Raw genomic sequence first — 17,854 nt, 5'->3', positions numbered from 1 at the left:
TATGTAGTGCCTTATTCACTGTGCAACAATATCAGTCTCTGAAGTGCATCCTATAATTATACAAGCAATAACCATTTCTTTTTTTAATAAAAATAACAGTAAGTGAAGAGCTGAAATGTAATTTCCTGAAGCAAAGATCTTGAAAATTGATAACATCTTTGTAACTCTTCATCTATCATTTTCAAATCCCAGTTCATAAGATCAATATTTCTGTTTGTTAATGATTTCTCAACAATGTCGGCCCAGAAAGTGACAGAAAATCACACGTATATCTAATGAATATGTGAAAATATCAAAATATAATGTCAATTCAATTGTTCACAATAATTGAAGGATTAAAATGTCCTATTTCATTGTGTTTTCTGGTTACGTGAAACTTGATCCATTTGTGCTAGATATATGAACCAGTTAACTTACTATGTCTCATTGAGTTACTTACTGTGTCACTGAGTAGATATTAACCAACCACAAGTCTTCAATTTAGAAATCAAAATATTCATTATATGGTCAATATTCTTTGAAAAAGTATAACAAAAACAGAAATGTAAAGATTCTACCAAATACCATAAGTATAAAAGAGTAATGGCCCAGAAAAATGATTTTCATTATTTCAAATATAAATTTAACTCAAAATTTGATGCAAAAAAGTTTTGGAAAACAACTAGATAATTTTGAATTTATGTAATCTTATTTAAAGAGGTGGTGATAAAAATGCAAATATGAAATTGGCTGTAGCTCTCTTTAGCTAACAGAATAAATCTTAGTTGAATCATTTATCCCCCTTTATACATATTCATATTCTTGCTGTAGCCTGAAAACTCAGAGGTAAAAAAGTAAGGCCTTTAGAGGTATCTAGGACACAATTGGCAAACAGATTAAAAGTCATAATAGTTGGCAAAGTGCCTTCTTCACGTCTCTTTCTCATTGCCTATGCTTATCTCCATATGGTGCCTCTGTTTCAAGCTAGGCACTATCTCGTCTTCTCCAAATGAAGCAGAATCAAATTTATATTTCATTTTAATCTGCTTATTCTAAGAAATTAATGGCACCTGCCCCACATGCAGACTGACATGCCTTCGTTTAGGTGAACTGTTAACATAATATGTGACTTTACCCTTGTCAAATGACATATTTATTTTTTGGTTTTCTTATATAAGAGAGACTATGTTTACTAGAAACTGTTCTACCATCCCTTTATGACAGTTGACTGATATTATGTACATAAATCAAACACTTAAATTAAATTTACTTTTCATTTTGCAAGAAATTCCTATGCCAGACTCTTTGGGGATTATGAACCAATTAACCTTTCTTGATTTCTCTTGAATACTTCTTGGTTCCCATTTATATTTCTTAGCACTCCTTTGGTCATAGGTTAAAAAAGATCACCTGAATAGTTTTAAGCAAAGAGTCCAATTTAGTGCAAGGACTTAGAGATCTCTTTTGTAAGCTATACACAGCAATGGGGTTGGCACTGAGGAATGTCTGAGAAAGAGGCACTGGACTGCCTGCCTTGAAAAACTCAGCTGTCCCCTGTCATCTCTGTGTCTCTGTGCAGTTGCTGAGTCTCCAGTTGCAGACCAGCTCTTTTTGTTCAGTTCATATGATGGAAAATGGCTATCGAATAACTCCATCTTTGTGTTGCCTTCATTAAGAGATGACAGAGTTGAAGTCTTGTTTGCAACTGCATGTTTTCAGAGTCAAACTAGGATCAGCCCCATATATTTTGCCCTGAAAGCTGAATCATGTCAGACAAACATAGCTGTTGCTGTGGTAAACCATGTAAATGGTGGAAGGACCTTTGAAAGCAATACAAGATGCCTTGATTTTAACTCTCAAATTAATTATATGACATTTTGACTTACCGAAGAGCTAAATTAGGTTGATCACTTCTATTCATTAATTTTTAGTATCAATGATCAATTAAATATCATTCAAATAAATCTAGAGCTTTATTTAAGGGAAAGTTAGATTTGGCTTTTGCTTGTAATCATGCCTTTTAAATCCTACTACTTATGATCTAGATGTATTAATAATATTTGGGCACTTGGAATCATTTTACTAGCAAGCCAGATAATATATTCATGCATTTTTTATTTTAGAGATAAATAATACTATGCTGTAATATTGCTGAAAATGCAAGTACATAGGTTCATATGTAGTTGAAACTCTAAAATATTAATTGTTGACCCTGGCACTCTTCTCTGATGTAATGTGGTTCATACTCATTAGGTCCAAAGGCAGGCATGATAGATGCATTGCTGAGATCATGGTGCCCACGAAGCCAAGGTCATAGGTGTAAGCTCCGTATGGGCCAGGTTTTCTGTAGAAAGAAAATGAAAAGCCAGCATCTCAAGTCTTATCTCTTTTTTGGATTAACACATACCATTAAACAGGAGGTATACTGACGGTGATATGAAATAAACCAAACCAAAATGCATGTCCTCCTTATTGTACCTAAGATCAACTTCATATATAAAGGGAATTTATGTATTTAATCAAAACAGTATCTTGGTTCAAGAGCATATTCAGCAAAATCATGTACTCTGGTCTTTATGGAAATAGGTCCTCTTTACTTTCAACTATTCATCTATAAAATGGATAGGTATGTTGTGAAATAATTGTTTAGTCATCAGCATGACCAATATAAATCATAATATGTATTATTCCTGAACCCCTTTAGCATGCCCTGAATATTATGATTTTGCTACAGTAACTAGCTCTCTGTTTGAATATACTTAATTCCAGTTCTTAGGTTGGAAAAAAAGAAAGAGAGAAAAGGAGGGAGAGAGAAAAATATTGACTGTGTTAGAAGAAAAGCAGTCTTGAGGTCCAACACAGTGGCTTTTACTTTGAGAGATTAAATATCTTGTAATTCTAACCTGTTTTGGATGCCCGAAGTCACTAAGCTATGAAACTGACTGATGAATCAATGATTGTTTTAGGAAAAGCAAGCTACAACTATTTGGGATTTAAACAAAATGGCATGACACCTCAATGCATATTTTCTAAGAAATTTGAAATTATACTTAACTAAGACTTTCCAAACCTGGTAAGAATTTATCAGAACTTGTTGACTTGAAGGCCATGGTATATTAGCAAATGGTGATAATTTTAGGCAGCTTTGATTGAAGAGCTTATTTGAGATCCATGTGAACAGTCTCACTGAAATAACATAAATTAAAGAAAGAAAGTATGTTATCAGCCAGTAAATACAGTTTTTCTCTCACAACTGTGAAATAGTGAGATGACTGGCCTGTTTATACCCTTTTCATTCTAACAAATACACGTAGGATAAAATACACCAAATACTATTATGATTCCTCTATTAATACCATTTTCTTTACTTATATCAGGTGTGCTAAAGCACACACATTCACATGCATATGGACATTTTAAGGTCTGTTTTCCTTCCTGGTTCTGTCGGCTTCCATTTTAGGTCTGGTTTATGCTGCTGTCTGTATCGATGTCTGTCAAACTAGCCAGTTGTTGTGTCAGTTAACTCCATATTGCTTTCTGACATGATTCTGAGAGCAATCTGAGTGCCATTTTTGCTTTGACATACAGATTTCTTTTCAGACCAATGAAGATTCCATTACTGCAAGGAATAGATTTCTTTCTCTATCAGAATCAGAGTGGTTTATTGTCTCTTTGATACTGCAGGATTTTCCTTCAGAGAACTTTTTCTATTTTAGCAGGATGTCCCTTTCTTGACCTAAAGATCATCTCCCTTAAAGGGCAATATACAAATTTTAATAATACTTTTATTTGATAAAACATCATCTCTGTAAGCATTGAAACATCCTATTAATATTAACATACAATGAAATAGTCACACAGCTGTGTTTTCTTTGGTCCTTGACCCCAGGATTTCCAGAACCAGTAATTAATTAAACTAATCAATTAACTAATTTGGTACAAGAGTCTGGAACAGAGTCGTGTCTGCACTGGAAGCAAGTGGAAGATTTTATTTGGGCCTGGCAGACTCCATAGAACTACCACTGTGACTACTCAAGAAGGTCAATTGATGATATCTTTCCTTTATTTCAAATTCCTACTCAGCTTTTTATAATCCAAGACATAAAGATCTAAATTCTTTAGCATACTACACAGGTCTGAGTATGATCTGAACCTCCCCAACTTCCAGTAAACTTCATTCCTTGCTGCTCTACCCTCCAGTGCTTTACTTGACCATTCCCAGAACACGCCTTGAGATCACACCTTGATGCTTTTGTATTATGCTGTTCCCTTTGAGAATGTTCCTTTCTTCCCCCTTAGGTTTGGGAAACTTAGCCTTCCACACTCATAGTAAGTATTGCCATGTGTATTAGTCCATTCTCACACTGCCATAAAGATACACCTGAGACTGGGTAATTTATAAAGAAAAGAGGTTTAATTGGCTCACAGTTCTGCAGGCTTCTGCTTCTGGGGAGGCCTCAGGAAACTTCTAGTTATAGAGGAAAGCAAAGGGGAAGCAGACACATGTTCACATGGCTGGCAGGAGAGAGAGAGAGAGAGAGTGAAGGGGGAGGTGCTACATACTCTCACATAACCAGATCTTATGAGAACTCTATCACAAGACAGCATAGGGGGATAGTGCTAAACCACTGGGAACCACCCTCATGAAACAATCGTCTCCCACTAGGCCTACTTCCAATGCTGGGGATTACAGTTTGACATGAGATTTGGGTGGGGACATAGAGCCAAACCATATCACCATGACAAGAAGGTAGGCCAGATGAAGTCAGGTATTCATTTCAATAGCTCCAGTAGAATTGGGTCCATTTGCACTATGGTACTGCCTTGTGTAGTGTCTGGCCACATGACTTTTCTCTACATTAGACCAGAAAGTCTTTGAGGGCAGACCACAAGTCTTAATGACCTTTATAGACTGGTGCTTAGCATGGTGCTTGGCACACAACAGAGGTCCAATCAGTGTCTATTGTTCAATGGCTATCTTTCTGGGCTAAAGCACAACGTGAAATGCATTTTCTTTATTCATTATAGTTTCTTATGCAACAAAATTTGTCTCTTAAGAATTAAAAAGCAAGTTATTTTTTCATTTTACATTTAAAGGATTAAACTTAACAAAGCCCTTTTAAGAAGCCTTCACTAAAACTTGTACTCATTGATTTATGTGAATTGCTATATTATTCTGTTGCACTATAAACACAACTGTAATATTGACAGACAATAGATCATCAAGGGAAGTCCAGATGTGTTTGGTTTTATGTTTTTAATTTCACTTCTTCTTGACAATGGAAGACAGAGTTGAAGGGATAGACTCAATGCTTAGACTTACACATAAGGAACAACTGCTGTGATAACCATCAGTCAAGGTTAGAAGATCAAAATTAATATCTATATACATTTACATTCTGCAAAGGTCTTTTATATACCTTTTCCTTTTTGCCTCTCATAATAGCCTTTTAAATTAAATAGACAAGCAGGCATTGTTATATGCTCATTGTACAGATAAGGATGCGGATGCCGTGGTGCATACTCATGAGTAACTGGAGATTCTGGGACACAAATGCAGGGCTCCTGGCTGAAAACCTTTCTCTTTCACTACACTGTACAGCATTCCTTATTCTATGAATCTGACTACCTACAGATTCTTTTAATAAGTAAAACAATCTATTTCTCACTCACACTTTCATAGCTGAGGTATTTTTCTTTCTTATACTATCTTCCCCTCCCTCCCTTTGTTTTCTCCAAGACAGAATCTCACTCTGTCACCCAGCCCGGAGTGCTGTGGTGCTATCACAGCTCCCTGCAGCCTCAATGTCCCAGGCTCAAGCCATTGTCCCACCTCAGTATCCTGAGTAGCTGAGACTTCAGACATGTGTCAGCATGTTCTGCTAATTATTTTATTCTACTTTTTGTAGAGATGGGGTCCCACTATGTTGTCCAGACTGGTCTCAAACTCCTGGGCTCAAGTGATCCTCCTGCCTTGGCTCCCAAAGTGCTGGGATTGGCATTACAGGCTGAGCCACTGTGCCGCCCCTCTCCTCCCTTTTGAATTACTTCAGTTATTTCTGCCTGGGCTCAAACTTGAGGTAGGAGACTGGCATTTTATTACGAAAGTAAAACACTCTCAAGTTTTAGAGATATTCTAATTCAAAAGGAAACTTTAGTAATGCCAACTGAATGCTGGTAAAAAGATGTGCAAGCAAAATAGTTACATTCATTCATATTCACAATATGAGTAAACTTCATATGAGGATAGCCAACATCCTCAGATTTCATTTTATTTCTCTTTTCTGGGAACACTAACAGAATTGAAATAGTGGGGTCAACTTTCAAATACATTAAAAGCTTGAAATTTTACCAAAACATGCAAAATTTACAACTGAAATTTGAAATTTTGCTATATTAGAGGTAAAAATCCATCTTTATGAACATTTTATTATAATTAAAGACATTTAAAAGAAAATGTAGTGGTTCAAAATCTGGATCTTAGAATTAGACATGACTAAGTTTTTTTTCCAAACTCTGTAATTTACTATGTGATTTTAGACAACTTACATATATACTTTCTGAATCTTAGTTTACTCACCGGTAAGACAGGTTGAGGTTTGGATCAAATTAGATAATTTCTGTAAAGCATATCAGTAATGAAAAGATGTGCAAAATAAAAGATTGTTATTGTTATGACATTAGGCTAATTTATCCCTTTGTTAGTTTTAATACCCCATTTTAGGGTCTCAGGTACCATTGATATGTACCTCTGAATAACATGAAAATAACCTACCCACTCAGTCTTCTAATCCAACTTTCTTTTCTAAATTCTCTTCACTATTTCTCTCAAAGGCCTGTGAGATGCACAACACAATGGCAGGATTATAAGTGAGCCAAGGATGTAGGAACTACATTTCAAGCTTTCTTCAACATCAGTTGAACTAATGGTCAGTTATTTTAGGTTCTCAAGAAAATCAATAATTTATCTTTCATTCCAGAAAGATTTTATGCAGCTCCAGATAGTCAGAAAATCATCTGCTATGAATGGTGAGGGAAGTTTTTATTTAATTTTGAAAACACCAAAATATTTTTTTACCTTCTTTAAAAATATAGGCATATGATATGGTTTGAATATGTGTCCCCACACAAATATAATATTAAGTGTAATTTCCAATGCTGGAGGTGGGGTCTGGTGGGAGGTGATTGGATCATGGGGGTGGTTTCTCATGGTTTAACATCACCCCCCCTTTTTGCTGTCCTCACGATAGTGAGTTCTTGTGATATCTGCTTGTTTAAAAATGTGTGGCACCGCCCCCATCTCTCTCTTCCTTGTGCTGCAGCCATGTGAAGTGCTGGCTCCCCCTTCACCTTCCACCAAGATTGTAAGTTTTCTGAGGCCTCCCCGGAAGCCAAACAGATGCCAGCATTATGCTTCCTGTACAACCTGCAGAACTGTGAACCAGTTAAACTTCTTTTCTTAATAAATTACCCAGTCTCAGGTATTTCTTTATAGGCAATGTGAGAATGGCCTTATACAGCATACCTTTTGAAAACCACCCACATAGTATTCATAAATTGGATATATAATTTGAATATATTATCCATATTTATAGACCATGTTTGTCCTCATACACTTGTATCATTGTGAATTATAATAGATAATTCTTATCTCTGACATCAACATTTTAAGGTGATAAAATGTTATGAGAAAACAAAATGAATCAACCTTTGGATTATCTTTTTAAATCAAAAGCATTTTTGAGAGCACTGAAATTAAAGCAAGTTTTAAAAGATGCTACTTATGACTATTAAGTAGGAATTGTTAATAATTACATACTATACCCTTTCACTCCAGTAAGTTATACTTGATTATGTTCTAGATATTTCCCTTATCTTGAGAAACTGAAACCTCTACATTTTTTTAAATCATCTTACTATCAAGTACTGAAGAGCACAGTGTTATAGCATAACTTAACTTCTGTATGTATAACCTAGTAGAATTTAAGACAATACACACCAATTAAGTGGTATAGAAACATGCAGGTATATGCAAATCGTGCCTACTAAATTGGGATATTCAAAGGAAAGCAAAAATATTTTTAGCAAGGAATTCAAATGTTCAAGTGGTATAATATTTACAGTCTAGATAGAAAGAATGCTATCACATTTTAAAAATACATCCCTAGAAGTTTATACAAAGTACCTATCTCTATCTGTCAGGAGAATGTTTGTGGGCCGTCTGGATCAGATAAATTTTCTTTCTTCCTGTGTGTTTTTGGGAATGCATTCTGCATTTCCCATGTCCTTTATTTCTTGGGCTCCTTCCTCCCAGTTTGGCTCTACATGATGGCCTAGTGAGTTTCCCTACGTTTTCTTCCTTGCAGCTACCAAATCAAGCACACGTGTTCTTCCATAGATGAACTAATCACTGTGGGTAAGCCCTGGGAGTCATAAAAATAACTGCAATTTCAGATAGCTCCTGGGGTCTTGGTGTCCTTAAGAGCTACATTACTTCTATTTCAATCTGTCACTCCCCACTGCACTAATATTCCTGCTGAATCTCTACCTGATTTCTACAATGCACTAGAAACACACGAAAGGAGAAACAGCAAAACAAAATCCCCAAAACCTCCTACATGACCTTTATAGTAGAAATGGAGGGGGTGGTTTGTATCCAGCACTGCAGACACATTGAAAGTGAGTGTAAAATGGCCCTGATGTCAAACTTTCCCATGCTGTTATTTAGGCATCACTGCTTTCATTCACCTCCACACTCTTCCTGTGCATTGCAGATGTGGCCCTTGAACTCACCTCTTTTCACATTGCCTCATTCCGAAGAAGTCAAAGACTTCTTTGTCTAGTCATTCCCTAGACAAAGACTTCCTTCCTCGGAGTTCTTATACTATGTGGTTTAATTTTGTTTTTACTATACTGCAACATTAAATGGCTAAGTTACCAAAGTTAAAAACAGATTAATAAGCATGAACTATGGTGTGCCTCTCAGAACCTTCTGGAAGACTGAAAAATGTGCTTTCCCATTTCTGAGAGTAGTGCTGGCAGATGGCCCTCAGTCGTCAGCCCTCTTCTAGGGTTGCCTCCCAAGGCTAAAACTTTCCTAGGGCTGCACACATCCAGTGGCATATCTATACTGGGTTATATAGGCGTGTCTGCAACCCCACCCTTGGGCTTCAATTTGGGACCACCCTGAAGGACCAGTATAGTTTTCTAGTTTCCTCAGGTATCAGTTGAGAACCTTTGTTGACACTTCATGGCAGCCCAACTTCTCCCTCTACCTAATCTGGCTTCTTTCCCTTTCTTTCCACAAACATAAATCCTTAAATTACTCCTGATAAACTTTCTGCATGCTAATCTCCATCTCAGTATGCTCCCTTTGGAGCCCATCCTGGGACAGGTTCTTAATTAGTGTTCCTCCATATGGTTACCAACTGTCTAAATCAGATGAGACCCCAACAACGCTTTTAGGCAAATCCAGACTCGCTCTTCTCTTGGGTAATCCTGCATGGCGGGTTCAGTTGCTCAGACTGTGGTCTTGGGTATATTGGTGTGGGAGCCAGGCAGTATTTTCAAAAGATCCCTAGAAATTCTAATATGTAGTAAGTTTAGGGACCAGTGGCCAATAAGCTCAACCATTATCCATCAAGTCCTTCCACGTTCCTGGATGCCTCTTATTGTAAAAAACCCTTGCCAACTCTTTGGAGCTTTTTCTTGTGCTTTATTTGGACAATAGTTTTGTTTAATGCTCATCTGAGGAGCCATGTTTTTTCCACCCTGAGACTAATGAGTGACTTCAGTCTCCTTGGCTCCCATTATAGTTCCTCCATTCTTCAAGGTCACTACATGACTTATTCACAGATTGCATCTTTCCTAGAGGACTAGTCACATGAGAAATAAGGTTTGACAATAGAAGAATCAATTTAACATGCAAAAACAGTAAAAGACAGTATTCTTCAAAGGACAAAATATCAGTTTGTCACACCATTTAATAATTTTGTCTCACCATTAAGAAGTCATAATTACAATAAATTATTGCAACTACAAGAAAAACAAAATCAACAAGCAAACATATCCTGGAACAAAAGAACAAATGAATAGCTCCATCTCTGACCTGTTTCTCTGGGTTGTGCCATCAGTACATTCTGAGATAGCTAAGTTTTGGCTTTTAGTTTGTAGGAGAGATACATAGCTGAGGTTTCAATCTAAGTAGCACCTCTTTTTTTTTTTTTTTTTTTTTTTTTTGAGAAGGAGTCTCACTCTGTCGCCCAGGCTGGAGTGCAGTGGTGCAGTCTTGGCTCACTGCAAGCTCTGCCTCCCGGGTTCACGCCATTCTCCTGCCTCAGCCTCCCAAGCAGCTGGGACTACAGGCACTCGCCACCACGCCGAGCTAATTTTTTGTATTTTTAGTAGAGACAGGGTTTCACTGTGTTAGCCAGGATGGTCTCAATCTCCTGACCTCGTGATCCGCCCACCTCAGCCTCCTAATGTGCTGGGATTACAGGCGTGAGCCACCGCACCTGGCCAAGTCACACCTTTTTTATGATACATATGCCATTTTTCCAAGTTATTGATTTAATATTTAAAACCTAACATTTATACAGCCTTTTCCAGTTTATAAAATACCTTCACATCAATGGTCTCATTTCACATTCTTCAGTTGTGCTAAATGATTTCATAAACTTGGTGACACTGGTATTAAGTTCTTGTAAAGAATGTGATTCTGATTAACAAAAGCAATTTGATATATTTGCTTCTATGCCCTGTATATCCAGTTATTCAAGTTTAATGTTGCATGATGACCTAATTTCTGAAAGATTCCTATACATGCAGCCAAAGGGTTTAAGAGGAATGATACTATTAAGAAGGGAAATATTAGAAAGTAGATATAGAATTAGGTGAGCCAGGCTAAAATGGATGATTCTGCTAACATAGCTGAGTTATTAAATCTGCACTTTTTATGCCAAAGTCCACAAGGAAAATCTCCAGAGTAATAAAGTTTGATCTCTTTAGGATCTATCACTTCCAGGCAATTTAATCGATTTTCAGAATTTCTGTGGTTCCAAGTTTCCTGGATGTACTTGGATATTCTTCCAGACCTGGCAATTAAGGAAACAAAGTTAACAGGTGTTGAAGAATTCTGGAAATTGGGACCAGAAATCAAGTACAATTCTACTTCCATAAACTTGACTATAAGGGCCAAATAAATTATATAAAACATATTTAATGCTGCTTTTAATAATGGTAAAAAGTTCAAAACCTGGAATGCAGAAAACTTAGATTTTTTATGAGATAGAATAAACTCTCTTACCCACATAATTGTGTATACTAGAAGGGCAAAAAGAATATGTATGATAGAATTACAAAGTTCTTATGGAAGTTCTGTCTGAAGCCTTTTCAAATGTTTGAAAAAATATGAGACTAACCTGAAACTTAAAAAGCTTTTTGAGAGTGAAACATTTTCTTTCTTTGTAAATTATAAACGGCTATGGTGTAACAATTATAGGTAGGTAGATAAACATGAACATGTCTTCCTAATAATAGATAACAATAGCTAACTTGTAATGGTGTGTTTACAATGCTCCAGGTGTCCCCTATTCCACAGACAAGGACACAGAGAGAATGAACAAATTATCTGAAGTTATGCAGCCATTAAAGGGCACAGGTGGGATTTGAACCTAGGGAGAATCATACCAGTCTGTGCGTCTGGCCATGTTTAATTTCTTCTCAAGGCACTTGAGGGATGTTGCAGCACTCTGGAAGGCCAAGAGTTAGTATATTAGAAAAACAAATGTTTTTTTATCCAAGCTATGTTGCATAAAGAAACAGAAGAAAAGATTCATCTTTCTTAGTGGAGAAGAAAATGAGTTTCTGCTAGCAGAGTAAATGTTCCCCCAGAGCCTGGAAATGTTACTTTGATTTCCAAAATTGTTCAGCTTACAACTGGAAAATGAAACATGTGGGCCAGGGATGGTAGGTAGGTCTTGTTTTGTGTATGAATGAGGTTGTCCATAGTGGCTGTGTGAGTGCACCTGGCAGCTTTCTAAGCCCTGGAGAGACTGATGACTAAGAACGCTAGGAATGTGTCAGTCTTGGTGTAAGCAGTCAAGGAACTTAGTGAGTATAATAAACCATTATGTTTTCTAAAAGTTTCCTCTTAGCCTGAGGTCTCCCATTCATCTCCTTCCCCCCGCCACACCCACACTTCTATGCTTAGTGTTTCACAGGGTATTATGGTTCCTTGTAAATTATGTGACACATTCTTAAAGTTTAGAATGAACTAAATTAAACATTTAATTTAGGTATATAAATATTTGACTGTCTGAACACTCCAAAATGGCGATCCTATGTGGTTCAACTAATACACACATGGTACTATGCAAAAGAGCCACTCTTTCTTTTATTCACTCAGCCCTCTGCTTTTTCACTCAGTGTCTTCTAGAGGTAAGTGTGAGCTCTGGAGCTAGACAGTTGGGCTTAATAAATCATGGCTCTGCCACTGACTAGCTCAGTGTCAGTGGACAAGCCACATAACTTCTCCTAATAGAGCTTCTCCATCTCAAGAAATCAGGAAAAATAAAAGTGACCTTATATACCTTAATATGTATTTCATAGACTCAGACACTCTGATGCTAGTACTTTACTGATGTTACCAAAAAGCATCAATGTAAAGTTTTCACACAACTGTAGCACCTTGTTGGGGTAACGCTGTTAACTGTATGTAGCTTCTTGATCTTAGAATTTTTAAAATGTGGGAAGTAATGATGAGTCTATAAGAAGTGATGAAGTAATTACTATAAATATTAAATGAATTAATATGCCAAGGCCACAGCCCAGTATCTATACACATGGAAAGAACTCAGTATTAATAAAATCCATCCATGTTGTTGGATGGGTTTCTGTGCAGGGGTTTACACAAGACTGGCAATAGTTTTGGTTCAACACGGTCTCTGAGGCCATATTTTCTACAACCACAAAACAGGTCCACTTTAATTTATATTGTTCACGTGAGGCCTGAAGAGATGAGGCTTTGATTTAGTTTTGTTTATTCCAAAGGTTGCAGAGATACTAGTGCAGTGGTATGAAACTAGGTATTCCAGGTGAAAAAACTCTGGGACAAAAGGAAAACATTTCCTTCAGTCTGTGGTGGTTGATGCTTTTTTAGATACCTAAAGATTGAGATGGAGATAAAACAGGAAGAAAATGAAACAAAAAAATTATTAAAATAGTCTCAGCATCCGAATAGAAAAGCCATTTAAAATGAAAATAAAAACATTCTCATGCAATAATGTTTTGCTGCTGACCACGGATGTTAATAAGATGTCTTTACCATATATGATAAAAAAACTATCAGAAAAAAGCAGCAAACTCTAAAACTGTACTACACAAACTACCTTTCTCACAAAGTAGAAACTAGAAAAATAAGCTGTCACTGATAAATATATATGTATTAACCTACAAGATAAAGGTCAACATTCTTAAACTTGTAGTTTTTTATTCAACATTCCTTAGTTGCAGAGAAAGATCAGGTAAATTACTGTAGAAGCTGACATCCATTTCATAATTAAGTTAGCCATGAATTCCTGAATATATAAATACTTTTTTGAATTACTCTTGAGGTCAGCATGTCCAAACTTTAAAACCTGATTAAATGAATCTAATATATCAAATATATGTTGGCTTACAATAACAGAATACCTCAAAGGATGTCTGTCTCCTATCATGTTTCTGATTCACAAAGATGTTCCTAATCAACAGGCTTCACCTCTTCCCCTCCTTCTGCCCCCTTATCCAAGAGTGGGCACTTAAAATATCAGGTCAGGTGTGGTGGCTCATGTTGCATGTAACCCCAGTGCTTTGAGAGGCTGAAGTGGAGGATCACTTCAGGCTAGGAGTTCAAGACCAGCTTTGGCAACATAGTGAGACCTCCTTTCTAAAAAAAAAAAAAAAAAAAGCCAGGGACTAAACAAAAGCCAGGCACACCCAGTCCCAGCTACTCAGGAGCCTGAGGTATGAGGATGTCTTGAGCCCAAGAAGTTTGAGGCTGCAGTGAGCTATGATCATGCCACTGCACTCCAGCTTGGGTGCCACAGCAAGACCCTGTCTAAAAAAACTGTAATTCTCATGTAGACTTAGTTTTTGCTAAAACAATCATAAAAAATATATTCTCAGATTTTAAGTTGTACCTATCATTAGCACATCCATTTGTTGTACTAGAAATTAAAGGTATTGGAATTGTTTTAAATATACAAATAATCTCTCTCAAACTTGTTTTAGCTGCTGTAGCATCATCTCTTTTTCCACCCACCCAGTGCTTAACTAGGCTGGCTAAGAAGCAGAAAAAATGGTGATGTATGAGCTTTTACTACAAACCTTACAGAAGTACTGATGACCAATGAAAAAGCAAGACCCGTAAGACTGAACTTGCTGCATTAAAAAAAAAGACAGAGAAGTGCTCTTGCTTTCTCCCCTCTGAGTCCTTTCATAATGGGGGTCAATCAACTGATACTTCCAGGAAGGAAGTTTTTTTTTTTTTTTTTTTTTTTTTTTGCTGTTTGCTTGTTGTTGCTAAGGATATGGTGATAATAACTGTCAGGTAGTTTATATTTGTATGATCTCAAAGTCATCTTGTGAGTCAAAAAAGTGACAGTTCAGGATCACATGAACTCTTAGGTCTTCCAGTTTTCCTTATGAGTTAGTCTTCCAATTTTTCCTTTGAATATGAAAATGATACTTTCTCCCCCCAATGAGGAAAAACTTTTAAATCAAAACATAAAGCTACAATGAGGTAAACATGAGAGGGAAAAGGAGCCTGGTTGTTGAATGTCTCTTCTTTTTAATATCATCAGGGTCCATTAACACGCTGGTGACCTGGAGATACCCTGAAGAGCTGTGGGAACAACCAGTGAGAGCCTAGTTTATTGAGGTCACAACTCAAAATGCAGGATTGTTACTGGCTTAAAAGGACGTAAACTGCAAAAATCAAATCATTGTCTGAACTGATGTTTTACCAATCCACTGTTACAGTGTCTGTTTGAAAATGGCATTGAAATAAAAGTTTTAGAACATACATGTTGTTTAAAATGTAGAAGGAAAAATTATTCAAGTTATTAACAATGAAGAGGTGGACATGCTACATCAGACTAAAATCACACACATATTTGGCTAACAAACAAAAAATCAACAAAAGAAAGCAGGTATGGCTATATTAATACGGAATAATGTGGAATTTAGAACTGAGGGTACTGAAAATTACCGAGCAAGGACTGGTAAAAGTTGCAATCCAAGTTTTAAGCACATATCATCATGGTCTGGAAATACATGCAAAAAGCTCACAGGAAATGTTAATAAATCCCTTTCAAGAACTGATAAACCAAATGTAAGTAAAACACTAGTATTTGAAAAACAAATTAATAGGCTTGGAGAAATGTGTACCCAATAACCAAATGAATAAATACTCTGTATCAATAAATATAACGCTGGTTCTTTTAACAGAATAATAATATTTGACTACCCTGATGAAGAAAAAAGTAAAAGAAAAAAGAAGAAAGGGAGAAAGAAAACATAACCTAAGGTATGATACAGATTTTATGAAGATAATACTGTATGCAATTTTCTATTGATACATTTTTTAAAAGCTAGATTCTGCAAGAGACTTTTCAGGAAAATGTAAATTGTGAAAATTGTTCAAAAATAAGTGCAACATCTGAATTATACCCATTCCTACTGAAGAAAACCTATCCCGAAAATGGTAAAATTATAGGAGAATTCGAGAATTTTTAATGGAGAGTTCATGTGCTGTATATAATCCAGAGCATAGGAAAAATGGCAGTCTTCCTAATTACTTATTTTAGGCTAGCATAAGCCTAACACTGAGCAAAAATATTGAAAAAACAAAGTATAAGATAACCACATATAACTTAAAATTCCTAAGTAATATAGCAGCAAATAAAATACATCAGCCCATTAAAAGAATAACATTATGACCAAGTAGGTTTATTCCAGGAAAGTTCAATTCAATATTAGAAAATCTAATGGCATTAATGATGTAATTCACTCTATTAATGGGCTAATACACAATCATCTATGTAGATGAAGAAAGTGTATCTTATAAAATTCAACATGTACACATAAAATCTCAAAGTAAGTGAAGTATAAACTTGTATCTATACTAAATGCTATGCATAATTGTGAACCATACAAAGCCTTCCTACTATAGTCAGGAATAATAAAACAATGCTTGTAATGATCACTGCTACTAACGGTACAGAAAAAAAATACTATTCATCTTGGAAAAAGGAAAAAACTGTCATTAATTGCAGTTATGATTGTCAGGAAAATCCAAGAGAATCGCCAAAAAGCTATTAAAAGTAACACAACAGTAAAATAAGAGAGTAACAAGAGAAATAAAAGTTGATAAATTTCCAGCAGAGCAGTAAAGTGTCACTAGAAAAAATGCTATGAAAAGTAGAGCCCACTCATAATAGCAATGAAAATTATTAGAGTGTAATAAAATGAGATATTTAGTGAAATTCCATGAAAGTACATACAGTGTGAAAAGTGAGAATAATATTACAGTATTGGATAGAATAGTAAATGAAACTGTTAGCTTTTCACAATTCAATCAAATTTTGAATAAAATTTGTTATGGAACTTCACAATATAATTCTACAATTTATGCACAAGAGAAAATGTGAAAAAACATAAGAAATTTTAAGTGGCTTGTTCAGAACTGACAATTTAGTGTAAAAATTGAATATTGTAGAGGAATTTAAAGATCAATGGAATAGAATAAAAGATCCAGAAACAAACACATGCTTATATGACAACTGTGATGTAAGTATGTGAGATAAGCATATGTGATGTAAGTATATGTGATATGTGTATATGATGTTAAGTATATGTGATATATGTGATGTAAGTATACGTGATACGTGTATATGATGTAAGTATATGTGATGTAAGTATGTGATATATGTGATGTAAGTATATGTGATATAAGTGTATGTGATATAAGTGTGCATATGGTAAAGAATGCATTCCACATGGTTGGGTTTATATTGAAGTTTTTAAGAAGTAGTGTTTGGAAAACAGATATAAGTGATATAACTGTATGTGATATAAGTGTGTATACGGTAAAGAATGCATTCCACATGGTTGGGTTTATATTGAAGTTTTTAACAAGTGGTGTTTGGAAAACAGATACAAGTGATATAAGTGTATGTGATATAAGTGTGTATATGGCAAAGAATGCATTCCACATGGTTGGGTTTAGATTGAAGTTTTTAACAAGTGGTGTTTGGAAAACAGACCTTTATCTAGAAATTTTTTAGAAAGTTAGATTTCTGCATCACACAAAATCATTTCTAGGTGGATTAAAGAGATAAATGCAAAATAATGGGAAGAGAACAATATGGAATAATTATCTTACAGTTTAAAGATGTTAAGACCTTCTCAAAAATCTAGTCAAACATAGAACCACATAAAAATGAAACTTGCTATAAATTTCTGTAAGAAAATTTACTAGACTAGCAAAAGATCATGAAAAAATGCATATAAGCTCTAACTAATTAGAAAAATGCAAATAACAGGGAAAAGAAAATACATAATTCAAAGAAACACAAATGGCTAATAAGCATAAGAAAAAAATCTCCAATCCCCTCATTAGTAATCAGAAAAGTCTAATTGTTAACATGAGGTATCTTTTGTTGCCTATCGTAATGGCAAAACTTTTAAATGTGTGTGATGTCCAGGACCATTGAGGATGAGTGTAAATATATTTTTGTACACAGGCTGGTAGCAGTGTAAATTGGCATAGTTTTTACTTTAGAGAAATTTGGCAACATCTTACTAAAATTTAAACTGCACATACTCTTATCAT

Source organism: Hylobates moloch, unplaced genomic scaffold, assembly GCF_009828535.3.
Source record: "Hylobates moloch isolate HMO894 unplaced genomic scaffold, HMol_V3 SCAFFOLD_5, whole genome shotgun sequence".
NCBI classification, from domain to species: domain Eukaryota; kingdom Metazoa; phylum Chordata; class Mammalia; order Primates; family Hylobatidae; genus Hylobates; species Hylobates moloch.
This window is presented reverse-complemented; position numbering follows the sequence as displayed.